The sequence below is a fragment of the Pleurodeles waltl genome, chromosome 4_1, assembly GCF_031143425.1.
Source record: "Pleurodeles waltl isolate 20211129_DDA chromosome 4_1, aPleWal1.hap1.20221129, whole genome shotgun sequence".
NCBI classification, from domain to species: domain Eukaryota; kingdom Metazoa; phylum Chordata; class Amphibia; order Caudata; family Salamandridae; genus Pleurodeles; species Pleurodeles waltl.
The window spans coordinates 672,661,525-672,681,967 of NC_090442.1; the positions used below are offsets into that span (position 1 = coordinate 672,661,525).

The 20,443-nt window shown below is 44.1% G+C and overlaps 1 protein-coding gene across 2 annotated transcripts in view; it reads left to right on the plus strand.

The window, feature by feature from the left end:
- The window catches only part of MDM2 (MDM2 proto-oncogene), a 125,366-nt gene that overhangs the window by 21,233 nt on the left and 83,690 nt on the right, over positions 1–20,443 (plus strand). The window lies entirely within an intron of this gene.

Sequence of the window (20,443 nt, forward strand, 5' to 3'; positions counted from 1 at the left end):
ATAATCTCAGCCTGTGTCTAAAAGACGTAAGTTGGGTGAATACCACGCTTGGAATTGTATTTGTCATGTCCCAACTATAGAGACTCTATGTACATGATAGTGTATTCCAGGCTTTCAGATTGAAAGAACTTGAATGTTGTTTTTTTCCAGATTGTATATATTCTATAGAACTATTTTTGTACTGCGCGCACACATTTTTTGTACTTATCACGGAGCACCTCAGCAGAAATTATTGTATATTTGAATGGTGCAATGTTTCCATTAATGATCATTTGTTTTTTCGCCTTGTCTGTGTTTAAATGTTTCTATAATAGTGTGTGTATTATGTTAGATGGCATGTGTAGCTGCAGATACACATGCTATGCATATCTCTTCTGACATCTAGTGCTGGGCTTGGAGTGTTACAAGTTGTTTTTCTACAAAGAAGTCTTTTCGGAGTCACAGGATTGAGTGACTCCTCCTCTCGGTTACAGTGCGTATGGGCATCGACTCCATTGTTAAATTGTTTTCTTTCTGCTGTCTGGTTCGGATGTGTTTCCTTTCGCGCCAAGATTTCAAATCGTAAACCTTAGAAAACTCCTTTAATCGTCTGTATTGTTTCGATCGCGTTCCCTGTAGTCTCGAACCGATAGTATTGTCAGAATATAGATTTTGCCCATTTGGGCGCGTGTGCCCGACTCAGGCCTGTTCGGGCCTACCGTGTGGAATCCTGATGGATCGGACTCCATTTCGGTTCTGCCCTCTGTGCAACGCAAAGTTTCCCTATACAGACCAACACCTGGTTTGTAATCTGTCTTTCTCAGAACCACAGAGAAGAGGATTGTGAGACCTGTTGATTGTTTCGATCCAAGAAGACCTTGCGGGATCAGAGAGCCAGAAGGTTAGACAGGGGTGTGGAATTTATTAAAATATCTACTTGTCCAGGGGACAGGTTGCTTCTCAAATCTACTTGTCCTGTAAAAAGATCTACTTGTCCCTTTGGTGCCATGTAGTGTGGCGACATATTATGGCAGCAATTAATAGCCTCTCTGATTATGCCAGGGCTACTACCATAGTAGGGCTTGAATACTTGGAGTTTCAATCCCTACTGTAGCAATTTCCTTATTTTGCCACCTTTCTGCAGATCTGCATACTGGGGCTGGAGGAAGCAGTAAGCAATAGTTCCAGGGCTGGAATGCCTTTGAGTCTGCAAACCTACTAACCTGCATGTTTTAAAGATTTTTACCAGCTTCTCTCTAATATTTTCCCATAATAAGAAAGGTTGGACATTTACTCCTGACAATGGCAGAATTAGAACTTATTCCAGGGTTGGGAAGAAAGTGGCTGGAGGGAAAATGAACTTGCAAATGCTCAATAGATTTTCACATGAGCAAATCTACACATCGTATTTACCCACGCTAAAATACAGTAGCAAATATTTTATTGGGTTACGACATATACCATGGGTGCACTTTTGTGACTTTCTTTAAGAATTTGGGGCCACAAGTAGGTAGGTTCAGATTTGTGACCTTCAAATTGCGAGTCGCAAATCCGAATGTAGGATGGTGTCCTTGACACCATCTGTGATTCGCAAGGGCTTCGCAAATGCCCACATCATGAATAATCATGAGGTGGGTCGCAATTTGCGACCCCCTCACGAATGGTGGCCTGCTGGAGACAGCAGACCACCATGTCTGTGACTGCTTTATTTTTTTGTAATGCAGCCCATTTTCCTTAAAGGAAAACGAGATGCATAACAAAAACGAAAAATGAAACGTTTTCGTTTCATTTTTTCAGAGCAGGCCACTGCTTGCTCTGAAAAAATGTTTACAGTGACATTCACAATGGGAAAGGGGTCCCATGGGGATCCCTTCCCTTTTGCGAAAGTGTTAGCACCCATTTGAAATGGGTGCAAACTGCGATTGGTTTGCGCCCGCGTTCGCAAAACAATTCTACATTGCACTGCGAGTTGCAATTAGGAAGGGAACACACCTTACTAATTGCGAGTCGCAAACCCGTTTTGTGATTCGGTAACCAGGTTACTGAATCGCAAAACTGGGTTTGTGCATCGCAATGTGCTTTTTGCACGTCGCAAACAGTGAAAGTCGCTGTTTGCGACTTGCAAAAAGCTACCTACATGTGGGTCTTGGTCCCTAATTAGGTCTGGTGTTAACAAAGACATTTTGTTTTTATTAAACTTCTATTTCTCTCTCTTTCGGCTGGCTTTACTGTGAGTGATCGCATTCTGCTCTTCCACAAGGAGCATATTGCCACACAAAGTAGTTTTGTTCAGTGTCAGGAACTACAGTGGCAATCAGTGACGTAACGAAACTGGAGGGTGCCCCTTTGAAAAGAACATGGAGGAGCCCCCTCTCCAGACTCACTCAGGGCAGGTGCTGTGCTGACGGGGCCCCCTGGAGGGTGGCTGCGGGGCCTTTGTTATGCCGCTGGTGGCAACGTGTGCTTTAAGAGTTCAAAAACTTTTTGGGGGGGTTTTGCCAATGTTTGTTACAATGTTGAGGGCCTGGTAGCTCCCACAACAATAAAGTGTTACAAAAGCCATGTCAAAACAAGACACGCATTGATGAAACTAAAAGACTTATAAAAATATGTCAGATCAGTTGGCTTTGTCAGTGTTAGTTTATTTTCATGCTTCCCATAATCGTGTTGCAAATGGTTACACTGATTTTCCATTAGAAATATTTTTGGGAAATACTAGCATGCATCAACACATTTTACTAAATGACACTTCATTTGCATATAATCAGAGAGCATTCTGGGAGCATTATACTTAGCCTCTTAGCCTAAACTTTTCAAACATGTGTGTACACGTCCAACGTCAGTAGTGAATGCGGGACATCTTGTTTGGGGTCAAGGGCAACAAGTTTTTATGTTTACTTTGTCCTTGGGACAAGTAGGCCCAACCCCCTGCAGCACAAACCCTTTGGTTGCTTGTTTACAGAGAGTGGAATTCTCTGCAGTTGAGGTAATGTATTTCCAAAAGATAATGCTGTTCGAACTTGTATATATGGTTCATTATTTGAAAGCCTTCATTATTAGGGTGAGTGCTGTAAATAAATGTTTTAAGGTCACACTTCACTACTGACGTTGGTTCCAGTACCAAAAAAAATAAAACGTGTACACACATGTTTGAAAAGTTTAGGCTAAGAGGCTAAGTATAATGCTCCCAGAATGCTCTCTGATTATATGCAAATGAAGTGTCATTTAGTAAAATGTGTTGATGCATGCTAGTATTTCCCAAAAATATTTCTAATGGAAAATCAGTGTAACCATTTTCAACACGATTATGGGAAGCATGAAAATAAACTAACACTGACAAAGCCAACTGATCTGACATATTTTTATAAGTCTTTTAGTTTCATCAATGCGTGTCTTGTTTTGACATGGCTTTTGTAACACTTTATTCTTGTGGGAGCTACCAGGCCCTCAACATTGTAACAAACATTGGCAAAACCCCCCCAAAAAGTTTTTGAACTCTTAAAGCACACGTTGCCACCAGCGGCATAACAAAGGCCCCACAGCCGCCCTCCAGGGGGCCCCTCCAGCACAGCACCTGCCCTGAGTGAGTCTGGAGAGGGGGCTCCTCCATGTTCTTTGCAAAGGGGCACCCTCCAGTTTTGTTACGTCACTGATTGCCACTGTAGTTCCTGACACTGAACAAAACTACTTTGTGTGGCAATATGCTCCTTGTGGAAGAGCAGAATGCGATCGCTCACAGTTAAGCCAGCCGAAAGAGAGAGAAATAGAAGTTTAATAAAAACAAAATGTATTTGTTAACACCAGACCTAATTAGGGACCAAGACCCACATGTAGGTAGCTTTTTGCATGTCGCAAACAGCGACTTTTGCTGTTTGCGACATGCAAAAAGCACATTGCGATACACAAACCCAGTTTTGCGATTCAGTAACCTGGTTACCGAATCACAAAACGGGTTTGCGACTCGCAATTGGTAAGGGGTATTCCCTTCCTAATTGCAACTCGCAGTGCAATGTAGGATTGTTTTGTGACCGCGGGCGCAAACCAATCGCAGTTTGCACCCATTTCAAATGGGTGCTAACACTTTCGCAAAAGGGAAGGGATCCCCATGGGACCCCTTCCCCATTGTGAATGTCACTGTAAACATTTTTTCAGAGCAGGCAGTGGTCCTGCGGACAACTGCCTGCTCTGAAAAAATGAAACGAAAACGTTTAATTTTTCGTTTTTGTTATGCATCTCGTTTTCCTTTAAGGAAAACGGGCTGCATTACAAAAACAAACAAAAAAAACTGCTTTATTGAAAAGCAGTCACAGACATGGTGGTCTGCTGTCTCCAGCAGGCCACCATTCGCGAGGAGGTCGCAAATTGCGACCCACCTCATGATTATTCATGAGGTGGGCATTTGCGAAGCCCTTGCGAATCACAGATGGTGTCAAGGACACCATCCTACATTCGGATTTGCGACTCGCAATTTGCAGGTCACAAATCTGAACCTACCTACATGTGGCCCCAAATTCTTAAAGAAAGTCACAAAAGTGCACCCATGGTATATGTCGTACCCCTATAAAATATTTGTGAACTGTATTTTAGCATGGGTAAATACGATGTGTAGATTTGCTCATGTGAAAATCTATTGAGCATTTGCAAGTTCATTTTCCCTCCAGCCACTTTCTTCCCAACCCTGGAAGAAGTTCTAATTCTGCCATTGTCAGGAGTAAATGTCCAACCTTTCTTATTATGGGAAAATATTAGAGAGAAGCTGGTAAAAATCTTTAAAACATGCAGGTTAGTAGGTTTGCAGACTCAAAGGCATTCCAGCCCTGAAACTATTGCTTACTGCTTCCTCCAGCCCCAGTATGCAGATCTGCAGAAAGGTGGCAAAATAAGGAAATTGCTACAGTAGGGATTGAAACTCCAAGTATTCAAGCCCTACTATGGTAGTAGCCCTGGCATAATCAGAGAGGCTATTAATTGCTGCCATAATATGTCGCCACACTACATGGCACCAAAGGGACAAGTAGATCTTTTTACAGGACAAGTAGATTTGAGAAGCAACCTGTCCCCTGGACAAGTAGATATTTTAATAAATTCCACACCCCTGCAGCACGCACTCTAATAATGAAGGCTTTCAAATAATGAACCATAAATACAAGTTCGAACAGCATTATCTTTAGGAAACACATTACCTCAACTGCAGAGAGTTCAACTCTCTGTAAACAAGCAGCCCAAGGGTTTGTGCTGCAGGGGGTTGGGCCTACTTGTCCCAAGGACAAAGTAAACATAAAAACTTGTTGCCCTTGACCCCAAACAAGATGTCCCGGGCATCGGGCGATAGGAATTCCACATCCCTGTTAGAGATGGCGTTAAAAAGTACAGAGCATCTCGATGTCATGGAAGAACAGGCGCAGACCACAGTCTCCAGCCGAGACACCGCACCGACTCTGAGCAAGAATCGGAAGAAGATAGGCCTATCACTGATGTCCAGCACATGAGTACGTCCGCCCCTACGCCCACATACAAAAATGCACAGAAGGCTTTCGGTACACCACTGCCAGAAAGCCATGGTTCTACCCGAAAAAAGACTCATCGACTGACCTTTGGGCTCGGCGCCGAAAAGGGCCACTCCTCCGTCCATTTAGGAGTCTAGTGAATCGGTAAAGAGTTCTGCCTCGGACTCAAGTAAGCATCTTCACTCCTTGGAGTCGAAGCTTCGTTGCCCTGCTTTGGAGCCGAAACAGACGACTCCATTTTCGGGACTGAAAAAGATCCAAACTTCGGAACCCAAGAAAGTTTTTTTTTTTTATACAGAGGAACAAAGACTTTCGAGCCGCCTCAAACAAAGTTCGAAGCTAATACAGGAATCTTACAGACCTTTTGGCTGAGATTCAGCCTATACTGTTGCCTGGAATGGTCAAACATGCAGGCCAAATTTTTAGTGAGCCAGTCAAAGCTAGAGTAAATACTCTGTGTATTGACAAAAAGTACAAACCTGCTCCTACAGATCCAGACTACATCACACACCAAGTTCCTCCAGATTGAGTGGTGGTGAGTGCGGCTAGAAAAAAGGCTAATAGCCAATTTTCAGGGGATGGCACCCCCCCACCTGAAAAGGAGAGTAGGAAGTTTGATGCTGCTGGCAAGAGAGTGGCCACGCAAGCAGCCAACCAATGGCAAATTTTGAATTCACAAGCACTTCTGGCCCGATATGATGGAGCCCACTGGGATGAGATGCAAGAACTCGTACAACACCTCCCAAAAGAGAGCACAACAAATCATAGAAGAGGGACAGGCCATAAGTAACAACCATATAAGGTCTGCCCTTGATGCTGCCGATACAACAGCAAGAAGTGTCAATACTGCCATTACCATGAGGAGGCATGCATGGCTACGCTCTTCTGGCTTTAAGCCAGAAATCAACGGGCAGTACTCAAAATCCCTTTTGACAAGAAACACTTATTTGGGCCTGAGGTCGATGCGACCATAGAAAAGCTGAGGAAAGACTCCGACACTGCCAAAGCAATGGGGGCATTGTACACAACACCGTATAGAGGCTCCTTTCGCAGGCAACAATTTAGGGGAGGATTTAAACCTCAATCCTCTGAAGCCTCTACCTCCCAGGCAAAGCAGGGACAACAGCAGCAACAATATCAGAGAGAAGGATTTAGAGGGTCTTATAGAGGCCAGTACTTCAGAAACTGAGGTAAATTCCAAACCTCAAAACAAGCCACTACACCATCCAAACAGTGACTTATTTCCCATCCCTCAACCCTATCACCTGTGGGGGGAATACTACAGTAATTCCACTCTCATTGGCAAAATATCACCACAGACAATTGGGTGTTGTCAATTATCCGCAATGTCTATTGCCTAGAATTTATCTCCACCCCTCCAGACATCCCACCACATTACCACAAATTGTCCCCAGAACACAACGTTCTGTTGCAACAGGAGGTACAAACGCTACTACTAAAACGAGCAATAGAATTGGTCCCACATTCTCAACAAGGAACCGGGATATACTCACTATACTTCCTCATCCCCCAAAAAAGATGGCACTTTGAGGCCCATCCTAGACCTCAGGTCACTCAATTTATACATCCTGTCAGAATACTTTCACCTGGTAACTCTGCAGAACGTCATTCCCCTACTACAGAAACAGGATTACATGACTGCTTTAGACCTCAAAGATGCATATTTCCATATACCCATCCATCCCGCTCACAGAAAATACTTCAGGAAAACATTATCAGTTCAAAGTTCTGCCATTTGGCATAACAACAGCTCCAAGAGTGTTCACAAAATGTCTAGCAGTAGTAGCAGCCTACTTAAGAAGACAACACATTCACGTCTTTCCATATCTGGACGATTGGCTAATAAAATCAAGCAATTTTACACAATGCCAACAACACACTCAGTACGTGGGTTCACCTTAAATTACCAGAAATGTCACCTTTAACCAGCACACTTACAACCTTAACTAGGTGCGATTTTAAATATACAAAAAGCCCTAGCATATCCAAATACACAAAGGATACAAGCTTTCCAAGATCTCCTACCACACATACAGCCAAATCAACAATACGCTGTAAGACTTATCATGAAGATTCTAGGGATGATGGCATCTTGCCTAGCGATAGTTCCACATGCAAGACTCAACACGAGCCCTTTACAACTATGCCTCTCACAACAATGGTCTCAGGCACACAGTCAGTTGCAAGATCTAGTGTTGATGGACTGCCAAACGCACACGTCCCTTCAATGGTGGAATCTAAAAAATCTAATGAAGGGACGGTCATTTCAAGACCCTGTGCCTCAGACCACAATAACAGACGTGTAGGAAGTTGGCTCTGTATGTACTATTTCAAAGTAAGAAATAGCGTGCACAGAGTCCAAGGGTTCCCCTTAGAGGTAAGATAGTGGCAAAAAGAGATAATTCTAATGCTGTATTTTGTGGTAGTGTGGTCGAGCAGTAGGCTTATCAGAGGGTAGTGTGAAGCATTTGTTGTACAAACACAGGCAATAAATGAGGAACACACACCCAAAGACAATTCCAGGCCAATAGGTTTTTGTATAGAAAAATATATTTTCTTAGTTTATTTTAAGAACCGCAAGATTTACAAACAATACTTTAAATGAAAGGTACTTCACTTAGGAACTTTAGGAACTTTGAATTAGCAAAATAGCATATACAGTTTTCACACAAATGACATATAGCTATTTTAAAACTAGACAGTGCAATTTTCAACAGTTCCTGGGGGAGGTAAGTGTTTGTTAGTTTTGCAGGTAAGTTAACCACCTACGTGGTTCAAATTTGGGTCCAAGGTAGTCCACCGTTTGGGGGTTCAGGGCACCCCCAAAGTTACCACACCAGCAGCTCAGGGCCGGTCAGGTGCAGAGGTGAAAGTGGTGCCCAAAACACATAGGCTTCAATGGAGAAGGGGGTGCCCTGGTTCTAGTCTGCCAGCAGGTAAGTACCCGCGTCTTCGGAGGGCAGACCAGGGGGGTTTTGTAGGGCACGGGGGGTCACAAGTCAGCACATGGGGGCGGCCGGGTGCAGTGTGCAAACAGGCGTCGGGTTCGCAATAGGTTTCAATGGGAGACCAAGGGGTCTCTTCAGCGATGCAGGCAAAGGGGGGGGGGGACTCCTCGGGGTAGCCATCACCTGGACAAGGGAGAGGGTCACCTGGGGGTCGCTCCTGCACTGGAGGTCGGATCCTTCAGGTCCTGGGGGTTGCGGGTGCAGTGTCTTTACCAGGCGTCGGGTCTTTGAAGAAGGCAGTCGCGGTCAGGGGGAGCCTCGGGATTCCCTCTGCAGGCGTTGCTGTGGGGGCTCAGGGGGGGTCAACTCTGGCTACTCACGGTCTTGTAGTCGCCGGGGAGTCCTCCCTGTGGTGTTTGTTCTCCACAAGTCGAGCCTGGGGGCGTCTGGTGCAGAGTGCAAAGTCTCACGCTTCCGGCGGGAAACGTGTGTTGTTTCAAAGTTGCTTCTTTGTTGCAAAGTTGCAGTCTTTGTGCAGCAAAGCCGCTGTCCTTGGGAGTTCTTGGTCCTTCTAGATGCAGGGTAGTCCTCTGAGGCTTCAGAGGTCGCTGGACCCTGTGGAACGTGTCGCTGGAATAATGTCTTTAGAAGTGGGGAGACAGGCCGGTAGGGCTGGGGCCAAAGCAGTTGGTGTCTCCGTCTTCTCTGCAGGTTTTCAGCTCAGCAGTCCTTCTTCGTCTTAGGTTGCAGGAATCTATCTTGCTGTGTTCTGGGAGCCCCTAAATACTCAATTTAGGGGTGTGTTTAGGTCTGGGGGGGTTAGTAACCAATGGCTACTAGCCCTGAGGGTGGCTACACCCTCTTTGTGCCTCATCCCTGAGGGGAGGGGGGCACATCCCTAATCCTATTGGGGGAATCCTCCATCTGCAAGATGGAGGATTTCTAAAAGTCAGTCACCTCAGCTCAGGACACCTTAGGGGCTGTCCTGACTGGCCAGTGACTCCTCCTTGTTTTTCTCATTATCTCCTCCGGCCTTGCCGCCAAAAGTGGGGCTGTGGCCGGAGGGGGCGGGCAACTCCACTAGCTGGAGTGCCCTGGGGTGCTGTAACAAAGGGGGTGAGCCTTTGAGGCTCACTGCCAGGTGTTACAGTTCCTGCAGGGGGAAGTGAGAAGCACCTCCACCCAGTACAGGCTTTGTTACTAGCCACAGAGTGACAAAGGCACTCTCCCCATGTGGCCAGCAACATGTCTGGTGTGTGGCAGGCTGCTAAAACTAGTCAGCATACACTGGTAGTCGGTTAAGGTTTCAGGGGGCACCTCTAAGGTGCCCTCTGGGGTGTATGTTACAATAAAATGTACACTGGCATCAGTGTGCATTTATTGTGCTGAGAAGTTTGATACCAAACTTCACAGTTTTCAGTGTAGCCATTATGGTGCTGTGGAGTTTGTGCATGACAGACTCCCAGACCATATACTCTTATGGCTACCCTGCACTTAAAATGTCTAAGGTTTTGCTTAGATACTGTAGGGGCATAGTGCTCATGCACTTATGCCCCTACCTATGGTATAGTGCATCCTGCCTTAGGGCAGTAAGGCCTGCTAGAGGGGTGACTTATCTATACCTATAGGCAGTGTGAGGTTGGCATGGCACCCTGAGGGGAGTGCCATGTCGACTTAGTCATTTTAGCCCTACTAGCACACACAAGCTGGCAAGCAGTGTGTCTGTGCTGAGTGAGGGGTCCCCAGGGTGGCATAAGACATGCTGCAGCCCTTGGAGACCTTCCCTGGCATCGGGCCCTTGGTACCAGTTACAAGGGACTTACCTGGATGCCAGGGTGTGCCAATTGTGGAAACAAAAGTACAGGTTAGGGAAAGAACGCTGGGGCCTGGTTAGCAGGCCTCAGCACACTTTTAAATCATAACTTGGCATCAGCAAAGGTGCAAAGTCAGGGGGTAACCATGCCAATAAGGCATTTCCTTACAAGACGCATCAATGATAGTTTGGGGAGCTCATCTGGGCAACCATACCATTCAAGGGGAATGAGACTCCAAATGGAAAGAATTTCACATAAACCATTTAGAATTATTAGCTATATTTCTTGCCCTAAAAACATTTCAACCCCTTCTCAAACACAAGTTTGTTCTGATAAAAACAGACAACATGACAACCATGTATTACCTCAGAAAACAAGGCGGGACACATTCATCTCAGCTGTCTCTGCTAGCCCAGACAATATGGAAATGGGCAAGTCGCAATCACACTCAACTGTTAGCAGAATACATTCCAGGAATACACAATCAGCTGGCGGATCTCCTAAGCAGGAATCACTAACAAACACACGAATGGGAGATTGACTTCCATGTACTTTCAAAAGTGGGGGAACAACAGAAATAGACCTATTCCCAACAAGCGAAAATGCAAAATGCCAAAACTTTGCATCCAGACACCCACTTCCCCTATCCAAGGGCAATGCTATGGATCAATTGGTCAGGGATATTTGCTTACGCTTTTCCCTCTCTCCCACTCCTTGCATTTCTGGTCAACAAACTACGTTGGACATCTCTGACCATGATACTTATAGCCCTAGCATGGGCACATCAACATTGGTACACAACACTCCTAGACCTGTCTGTAGTACCTCATTCCAAACTCCCAAACAAGCCAGATTTGTTAACACAAAACAAAGGTCAAATCAGGCACCCTAACCCCAGCGGTCTCAGTTTAGCGATTTGGCTCCTGAAGTCATAGAATTTGTATACCTGAATCATCCATTAGAATGTATGGAAGTGCCCAAGCAGGCACGTAGACCTACTACTAGACAATGTTATGCTAACAAATGAAAAAGATTTGTTTACTACTGTCAATCTAAAAACACTAATCCACTTACAGCATCAATAGAAGATATTGAATGCTACCTACTTCATTTGCAAAAATCAAATTTGGTTTTCCCATCCATCAAGAGTTAGTGAAATGCAAGCATTCACTCTTGAGGAACCTTTTTTCCAAGTACAGAAACGTAAAGTTGTACTTAGAACAAATCCCAAATTTCTCCTAAAAATACTATCTCCTTTTCACATTAACCAAACAGTGGAATTGTCAGTCTTCTTCCCACAGCCTGACTCAGTTGCAGAAAGAGGTCTTCGTACACTGGATCTCAAAAGAGCTCTTATGTACTATATAGATAGAACTAAAGATTTTAGAAAAACAAAACAACTTTTCGTTGCTTTTCAGCAACCACATAAAGGCATTCCTATCTCTAAACAAGGGTTAGCAAGATGGATTGTTAGATGTATACAAACATGTTCCATTAAGGCAAAAAGACAACTTTTGATCACACCTAGAGCACATTATACAAGAAAGAAAGGTGCGCCTACGGCATTCTTAGGAAACATACCAATGGCTGATATATGTAAAGCTGCCACATGGTCTACTCCTCATACATTTACAAAACATTATTGTGTAGATGTATTTTCAAAGCAACACACCAGTGTTGGCCAAGCTGTCTTAAGAACACTATTTCAAACACCTTCAACTCCTACAGGCTAGCCACCGCTATTTTTTGGGAGGATTGACTGCTTTGTAGTCTACGCATAGCATGTGTATCTGCAGCTACACATGCCATCGAACGGAAAATGTGACTTACCCCAGCGTACATCTGTTTGTGGCATGTAGTGCTGCAGATTCACATGCATCCTCCCCAGAAGCCTGTAATCGGTTAAGTTGATCATTTGTGCATATGTAGATACATTTACATTTGCATGGACAGCTCTTTATATTCTTATATCCTCACTCCTTTCTTCACCCTTTGCGGGAAAACAATCTAACAATGGAGTCGATGCCCATACGCACTGTAACTGAGAGGAGTAACTTGATCCTGTGACTCTGAAAAGACTTCTTCGAAGAAAAACAACTTGTAACACTCCGAGCCCAACACTAGATGTCAGAAGAGATATGCAAAGCATGTGAATCTACAGCACTACATGCCACGAACAGATGTACACTGGGTAAGTGTATTTATATATATATATATATATATATATATATATATATATATATATATATATATATATGTGTGTATGTATGTATGTATATATATATATATATATGTATATATATATATGTTCAATGGCATGTGTAGCTGCAGATACACATGCTGTGCATTATCCTGCCATCTAGTGTTGGGCTCGGAGTGTTACAAGTTGTTTTTCTTCGAAGAAGTTTTTTCGAGTCACGAGACCGAGGGAACTCCTCCCTTTCGGCTCCATTGCTCATGGGCGTCGACTCCATCTTAGATTGTTTTCTTTCCGCCATCTGGTTCGGACGTGTTCCTCTTCGCTCCGTATTTCGAATCGGGAAAGTTAGCTAAACATCGAAAATTCAATGGTATTGTTTGCGCTCGGTACAGGTTTAGTGTTAGCGTATCTACACCAATAGTAGAAGCGCTCCGGCGGCCCTTTGGGGCTTCCACTCCTTAGCGGGGCCTGGTCGGCCCGACAGCGTCCATCATCGAAGCTAATGGACCGGACTCCCATCCGCTTCTGTCGGAGGTGCCACGCGAAATATCCTTATACAGACCAACACTTGGTCTGTAATCTGTGTCTATCACCGGAACACAGGGAGGATACTTGCGAGGCCTGTCGGGCATTTCGATCGAAAAAGACCCGACGCGATCGAAGAGCCAGAAGACTACAAATGGTGTCGACACCAAGAGAGCAGATCGACGTCTAAGAGGAGGAAAGAATCTCCATCCAGGAAACTGACTCCGACGACTCCGAAAGTGAGCAACCGGCGACAACGCAGAAAACTGTGAGTAAGACTGCCCCGTCCAAGACTCACACCAAGATAGTAAAGGCTAGGGGGTACCACCGCCAGCAGGCCATGGCTTAACCCAGTGAAAAGACTGTGCCGAAAACATCGGCACCGGAAAAGGCCACACAACTGCCGAAGACATCCGACTCCGGTCGAGATTCAGGCTCCGAACCATCTCGGCACGAAGAGTTCGACACACCCAGGGTGAAGAAAGTTACCTCGGAACCAAAAAAGACTGTTTTGAAACCTTCGGTACTGAAAAAAGCAGCCTAGGTGCCGAAATTAGGCTCTTACACGGAAGAGCAAGGACTTTCCGGCCAAATGCATGAACATAGATTTGAGCAGGAAATAAGTATGGGTGAACCAGACCATACCCAAAGGAGGCTACATATCCAGAAAGAGACTGGAAAAATACAAATTCTTCCTCCAATTAAAATCAAAAGAAAGCTGGCATTTCAGGAGTCAGAAATGCAGCCAAAGGCAAAGGTGGCAAGAGATAAAACACCACCACCAAGGTTTTCACCACAGCCTTCTCCACTACATTCACCACAGCTGTCCCCGGTAATAACACCCCCAATGCAGTCACCGACACATACAGGGATGACACGGGATGACCCGGATGCATGGGACTTATATGATGCACCGGTATCCGACAACAGTCCTGCTTGTTACCCAACAAGGCCGTCATCTCCAGAGGACAGTACTGCATACATGCAGGTACTACCAAGGGCAGCTACATTCCACAATGTAGCAATACATTCGGAGCCAGTAGAGGATGATTTCCTATTTAACACCTTGCCATCCACCCACAGTTCCTACCAAAGTCTGCCAATGCTCCCAGGCATGCTTAAGCACGTAAAACAGGTCTTCCAGGACCCAGTGAAGGGAAGGGCTATCACGCCTAGGGTGGAGAAAAAATACAAACCTCCCCCAACGGACCCTGTGTTTTTAGAACACAGCAACTGACACCAGATTCGGTGGTCGTGGGAGCAGCAAGAAAGAGGGCAAACTCTCAATCATCAGGAGACGCACCACCGCCTGACAAAGAGAGTAGGAAGTTCGATGCAGCAGGCAAACGAGTGGCAGCACAGGCAGCCAATCAATGGCGGATCGCAAGCTCGCAGGCCCTACTGGCTTGCTACGACAGTGCACACTGGGACGAGATGCAACACATTATACAGCACTTGCCCAAAGAACACCAGAAACATGCCCAACAGGTTGTTGAAGAAGGACAAGCAATTTCCAACAACCAGATAAGATCCGCATTGGACTCTGCAGACACAGCAGCACGGACAGTCAACACTGCACTAACCATTCGCAGGCATTCATGGTTACGGAGCTCAGGGTTCAAAACCGAAATCCAGCAGGCTGTGTGAAACATGCCTTTTAACCTGGAACAATTGTTTGGGCCGGAGGTGGACACAGCAATTGAGAAATTAAATAAGAACACAGACACGGCCAAAGCCATGGGCATGCTCTACTCCCCACAAAGTAGAGGCACTTTTAGAAAGCCACAATTTAGAGGGGGGTTTCGTACCCAAACACCAGAACCTTCCACCTCACAAACCAGACCCACCTATCAGGGGCAATACCAGAGAGGAGGGTTTCGAGGCTCATACAAGGGAGGACAATTCCCAAGAGCTAGAGGAAAATTCCAAAGCCCTAAAACAAGTCCAAGCAAACAGTGACTTCAACATCACAAACCCCCAACACTTAACACCAGTGGGGGGGGGGAGACTTACTGCATACTACAAAAACTGGACAAACAAAACTACGGACGCATGGGTCCTAGCCATTATCTAACATGGTTATTGCATAGAATTCATAAATTTCCCACCAGATGGGCCCCCAAGAGCACACAATATGTCCAAACAACACTTAGACCTGTTACAACTAGAAGTCCAAGCATTGTTACAAAAACAAGCAATAGAATTAGTACCCAACCATCAAAAAGGAACAGGTGTCTACTCACTATATTTCCTAATTCCAAAGAAGGACAAAACGTTGAGACCCATATTAGACCTCAGAACGCTGAATCTCTACATCAAATCAGATCACTTTCACATGGTAACACTTCAAGACGTGATTCCCTTGCTCAAAAAACAGGACTACATGTCAACGTTAGATCTCAAGGATGCATATTTTCACATACCCATACATCCTTCGCACAGAAAATACTTAAGGTTTGTAATACACGGCGTGTGTTATCAATTCAAGGTGTTAACGTTCGGGATAACAACAGCCCCAAGGGTTTTCACAAAATGCCTTGCAGTAGTAGCTGCTCATATAAGGATACAGCACATGCACGTATTCTCATACTTAGATGATTGGTTAATAAAAACCAGCATTCAACAATAGTGTCTTCTTCACACGCAATATGTTATAGAAACTCTACACAACCTAGGGTTTTCTATAAATGACCAAAAATCACATCTGCAGCCTTCCCAGATACAGCAATACTTGGGAGCAACACTCAACACACAAAAAGCGATTGCCACTCCAAGTCCACAAAGAGTACAAGCGTTCCAAAATATAGCATTAAACATGCAGCCAATCCAACACTACCAAGTGAAGTTTGTAATGAAACTTCTAGGCATGATGTCTTCATGCATAGCCGTTGTCCCAAATGCCAGATTACACATGCAGCACTTACAACAGTGCCTAGCAAAACAATGGACACAAGCACAGGGTCAACTCCAAGATTTAGTGTTGGTAGACCGCCAGACACACTTCTCGCTTCAATGGTGGAACCCTATAAATTTAAACCAAGGGCGGCCATTCCAAGACCAAGTGCCTCAAGACGTGATCACAACAGATGCTTCCATGATGGGGTGGGGAGCACACCTCAACCAGCACAGCGCACAGGGACAATGGGACAATCAACAACTGCACATAAATCATTTAGAACTGTTGGCAGTGTTTCTAGCATTAAAAGCATTTCAACCAATGATAGCCCACAAACACATTCTTGTCAATACCGACAACATGACGACAATGTATTACCTCCACAAACGGGCAATGAAAACCAGTTAGCCGACAATCTCAGTCGAGATCAATAACAAACACACGAATGGGAAATTCATCCCCAGATCCTACAAGATTACTTTCGACGCTGGGGAACACCAAAGGTAGACCTAGTCGCAACAAAAGAAAACGCAAAATGCCAAAACTTCGCGTCCAGGTACCCACATAACCTCAGTCCAAGGGCAATGTGTTATGGATCAGTTGGTCAGGGATATTTGCTTATGCTTTTCCCCCTCTCCCACTCATTCCTTATCTGGTAAACAAACTAAGCCAAAATAGACTCAAACTAATACTCAGAGCACCAACCTGGGCTCGCCAACCCTGGTACACAACACTGCTGGACCTATCAGTAGTACCTCACGTCAAATTACCAATCAGGCCAGATCTGTTAACTCAACACAATCAACAGATCAGACACCCAAATCCAGCATCACTCAGTCTAGCAATCTGGCTCCTGAAGTCTTAGAATTTGGACATTTAAACCTTACACAAGAGTGTATGGAGGTCATTAAACAAGCTAGGAAACCTACTACAAGACATAGTTATGTAAACAAATGGAAAATATTTGTTTACTACTGCCACAATAATCAAATTCAACCACTACATGCTTCTGCAAAAGACATTGTAAGTTACTTATTACACTTACAAAAATCTAAACTAGCATTCTCTTCTATTAAAATACATCTCACAGCAATATCTGCCTATCTGCAGATTAAACATTCAACATCGCTTTTTAGAATCACAGTCATCAAAGCATTTATGGAGGGATTAAAAAGAATCATACCCCCGAGAACACCACCAGTACCTTTGTGGAACCTTAATATTGTATTAACACGACTCATGGGACCACGATTTGAACCCATGCACTCTTGTGAAATGCAATACTTAACTTGGAAGGTAGCCTTTCTCATAGCTATCATATCACTTAGAAAAGTAAGTGAGATACAAGCATTTACTATACAAGAACCATTTATACAAATACATAAACATAAAGTGGTTCTCCGTACAATTCCCAAATTCTTACCAAAGGTTATATCACCATTCCACCTAAACCAAACAGTGGAACTCCCAGTCTTCTTTCCACAACCAGACTCAGTACCCGAAAGAGCCTTACATACATTAGACATAAAAAGAGCACTAATGTATTACATTGACAGAAAAAAACAGTTTAGCAAAACAGTTGTTTGTAGCCTTCCATAAACCTCATGCAGGAAATCCTATATCCAAGCAAGGCATTGCCAGACGGATAGGGAAGTGTATTCAAACTTGCTATATTAAAGCAAAAAGAGATCTACCTATTACACCAAGAGCGCATTCCACTAGGAAAAAAGGCGCCACAATGGCTTTTCTAGGAAATATACCTATGACAGAAATTTGTAAGGCAGCCACATGGTCTACGCCTCATACATTCACAAAACATTACTGTGTAGATGTGTTAACAACACAACAAGCCACAGTAGGACAGGTCATATTACAAACATTATTTAACACAACTTCAAGTCCTACAGGCTAAGCCACCGCTTTTTCGGGGAGATTACTGCTTATTAGTCTATGCACAGCATGTGTATCTGCAGCTACATATGCCATTGAACGGAAAATGTCACTTACCCAGTGTACATCTGTTCGTGGCATGAGACGCTACAGATTCACATGCGCCCCCCGGGAGCCTGTAGCCGTTATAAGTTGAATGAAAATTGTAAATTTGTAAATAAATACTATTTTAATATACATTATGTACATACATACTTACTCCATTGCATGGGCACATTTAGTATATTCACAACTCCTACCTCACCCTCTGCGGGGAAAACAATCTAAGATGGAGTGGACGCCCATGCGCAGTGGAGCCGAAAGGGAGGAGTCCCTCGGTCTCGTGACTCGAAAAGACTTCTTCGAAGAAAAACAACTTGTAACTTGACACTCCGAGCCCAACACTAGATGGCAGGATAATGCACAGCATGTGAATCTGCAGCGTCTCATGCCACGAACAGATTACACTGCGTAAGTGACATTGTCCATATATATCTCAGAGATTTAAGGGGTTCGTGACCCCACCGTTGTCTGCCGTGTAGGGCGCAGACTAAACGCGATTTGAATATTTTTCATATATATATATATATATATATATATATATATATATATAACTGTGTGCTGAACAACGCAAACACTCACCCCCAGTCACAGATTTGGGTTTAATCCATTGTTCTTTGCTCACCATGCCACCCCAGTTTGGCACTGGATTCAAGCTAGCCTGGCCGATGAAGGGTGATATCCTGAAACCGGTCCCAGGATGCTTGTTTCTGGTCCAGGGAGGACCTGGCCTGTCAGTTCGGGCTGGACTGTTCCCATGAGGAACAGGGTCAAGACTGATTTGCATATGGCTGGGTCCAAACTGGGGTGGCATGGTGAACAAAAGAACGATGGATTAAACCCAGATCCGTGACTGGGGTGAGAATTTGCATTGTTCAGCACTCCGTCCATCATCCTTTTGTGTTGCGCATATATATATATATATATATATATATATATATATATATATATATTCATTCAACAGAACCACTTTTGTATGATACAGTATTTAGAACCCAGGTACCGAGGAACATGGGGTAACCTACTATAAATAGCAGCCACCATAAAGTCAGGCTACAGCAATATGCTGCTACTGGGTAGTACATTTCCTGCTGCATTGAGTTCTTAAAATCAACCTGGTTTAACCTTTTATTCAAGGCTTAATTGTGAAGTATTTGTTATTGTTGAAAATATGAAATGTTTTTCCAAAAGACATATGTTGCCCTATGTCGAGGCAGTCCTCGTGCACCTTATGGGTTACCCCGGAAATCCTGAAGCCACCCAAATAAACCTGACTGTCATTTCGGAAAACAAGTATGTCAGACTGAGACTAAAACCAGCGTCCTAGCCTTTATTTTGGGAATATTTCACAAAGACATTTTATTGCTGCTAATATAGGGCTGGGTTAGTAACTGTTAACTATATTGTATTATCAATGTGCACCAGTACCTATTTTGTTCCTGGATGCGTAAGATTAAACCGCCACCCTAAAAGTCTTTGAATTTCACAGTAGGTGCTAGTTTTCAGTGGTGTTCTAACCAGCGTTCTTCGGGATGGTTTTCACTCTGCTTCATTAAAACCGGGGTTGTTTTGGGCAGTGCTTTAAATGGAAAAATAGAAGTGCAGGTACTCTGTATTAGAGTACCTGCTTGTTTCTGAGAAGTGCCGGTACTCTCCAATTAAAAGTATTACGTTTTTCCTGAGATATGCCGGTACTCTCCCTCTCAAAATAAAAAAGTGCCGGTACTCAGTACCGGAGAGTACCGGCCCATTTAAAGCACTGGTTTTGGGAGATAATACCCCGTTATGTCTCCCACCAACCCACAGAGTTTTCTGCAAATGCTTCTCACTGGACAGGGCTTTTTGGACAGTTGTTCAGAATGGTGCTTTTCCCCACATCTACTTCTATTCCATTTTTAGATCTTTACCAATGCAGGAATTAAGGGTAATTTGAAATGGGCTTATTCATCTATGTAGTGACAGCCTTACATTGGGCATTCTGTTTGACTTGTTGTCTCTTCCCACAGCCTTTTGCTGTGTAATAACTTTCTACCTTGTTGAAGAATGAAGTTCGAGGCACAGTGAGGAGTAAGCACGGGGACTGAAGACTTTCACTGCTCAAGTGACTTTAATTTAAATGCATTTTTAATTTTCTGCTACCAAGAACAGCTTGTGTTCACAAGTTTGTGGATAGAAATTACAGAACTAAGAGTATAGAAGACACTTTCAGGTGAAAAAACTTTGCAGCCTGCTACTAGCCTTAACATTGGGGTTGTGGCAGAGCTGTAGCAGGCCATCGTCTTACTTCTGTCTGCTCAGTTCAACTGAATGTTTAGGACTGGACCGTGTCATCACTGCGCCACACAGCTTGACAATTTCTGACTGGCTTAGTAGTTTCACACTTTAAAAACCATAGTTAAAATGTGCCGCATTCCCCTTATTCTTTGTATTAAATTATGTATCACTGCCTTTTTACTGGTAATTATATATATATATATATATGCTGTTTGCCACATATAGAAACTAGCAACTGCTCGCCAATGAATTTTGCGAAAAACTTCTAAAAATGTTTGTGCCATTGTAGA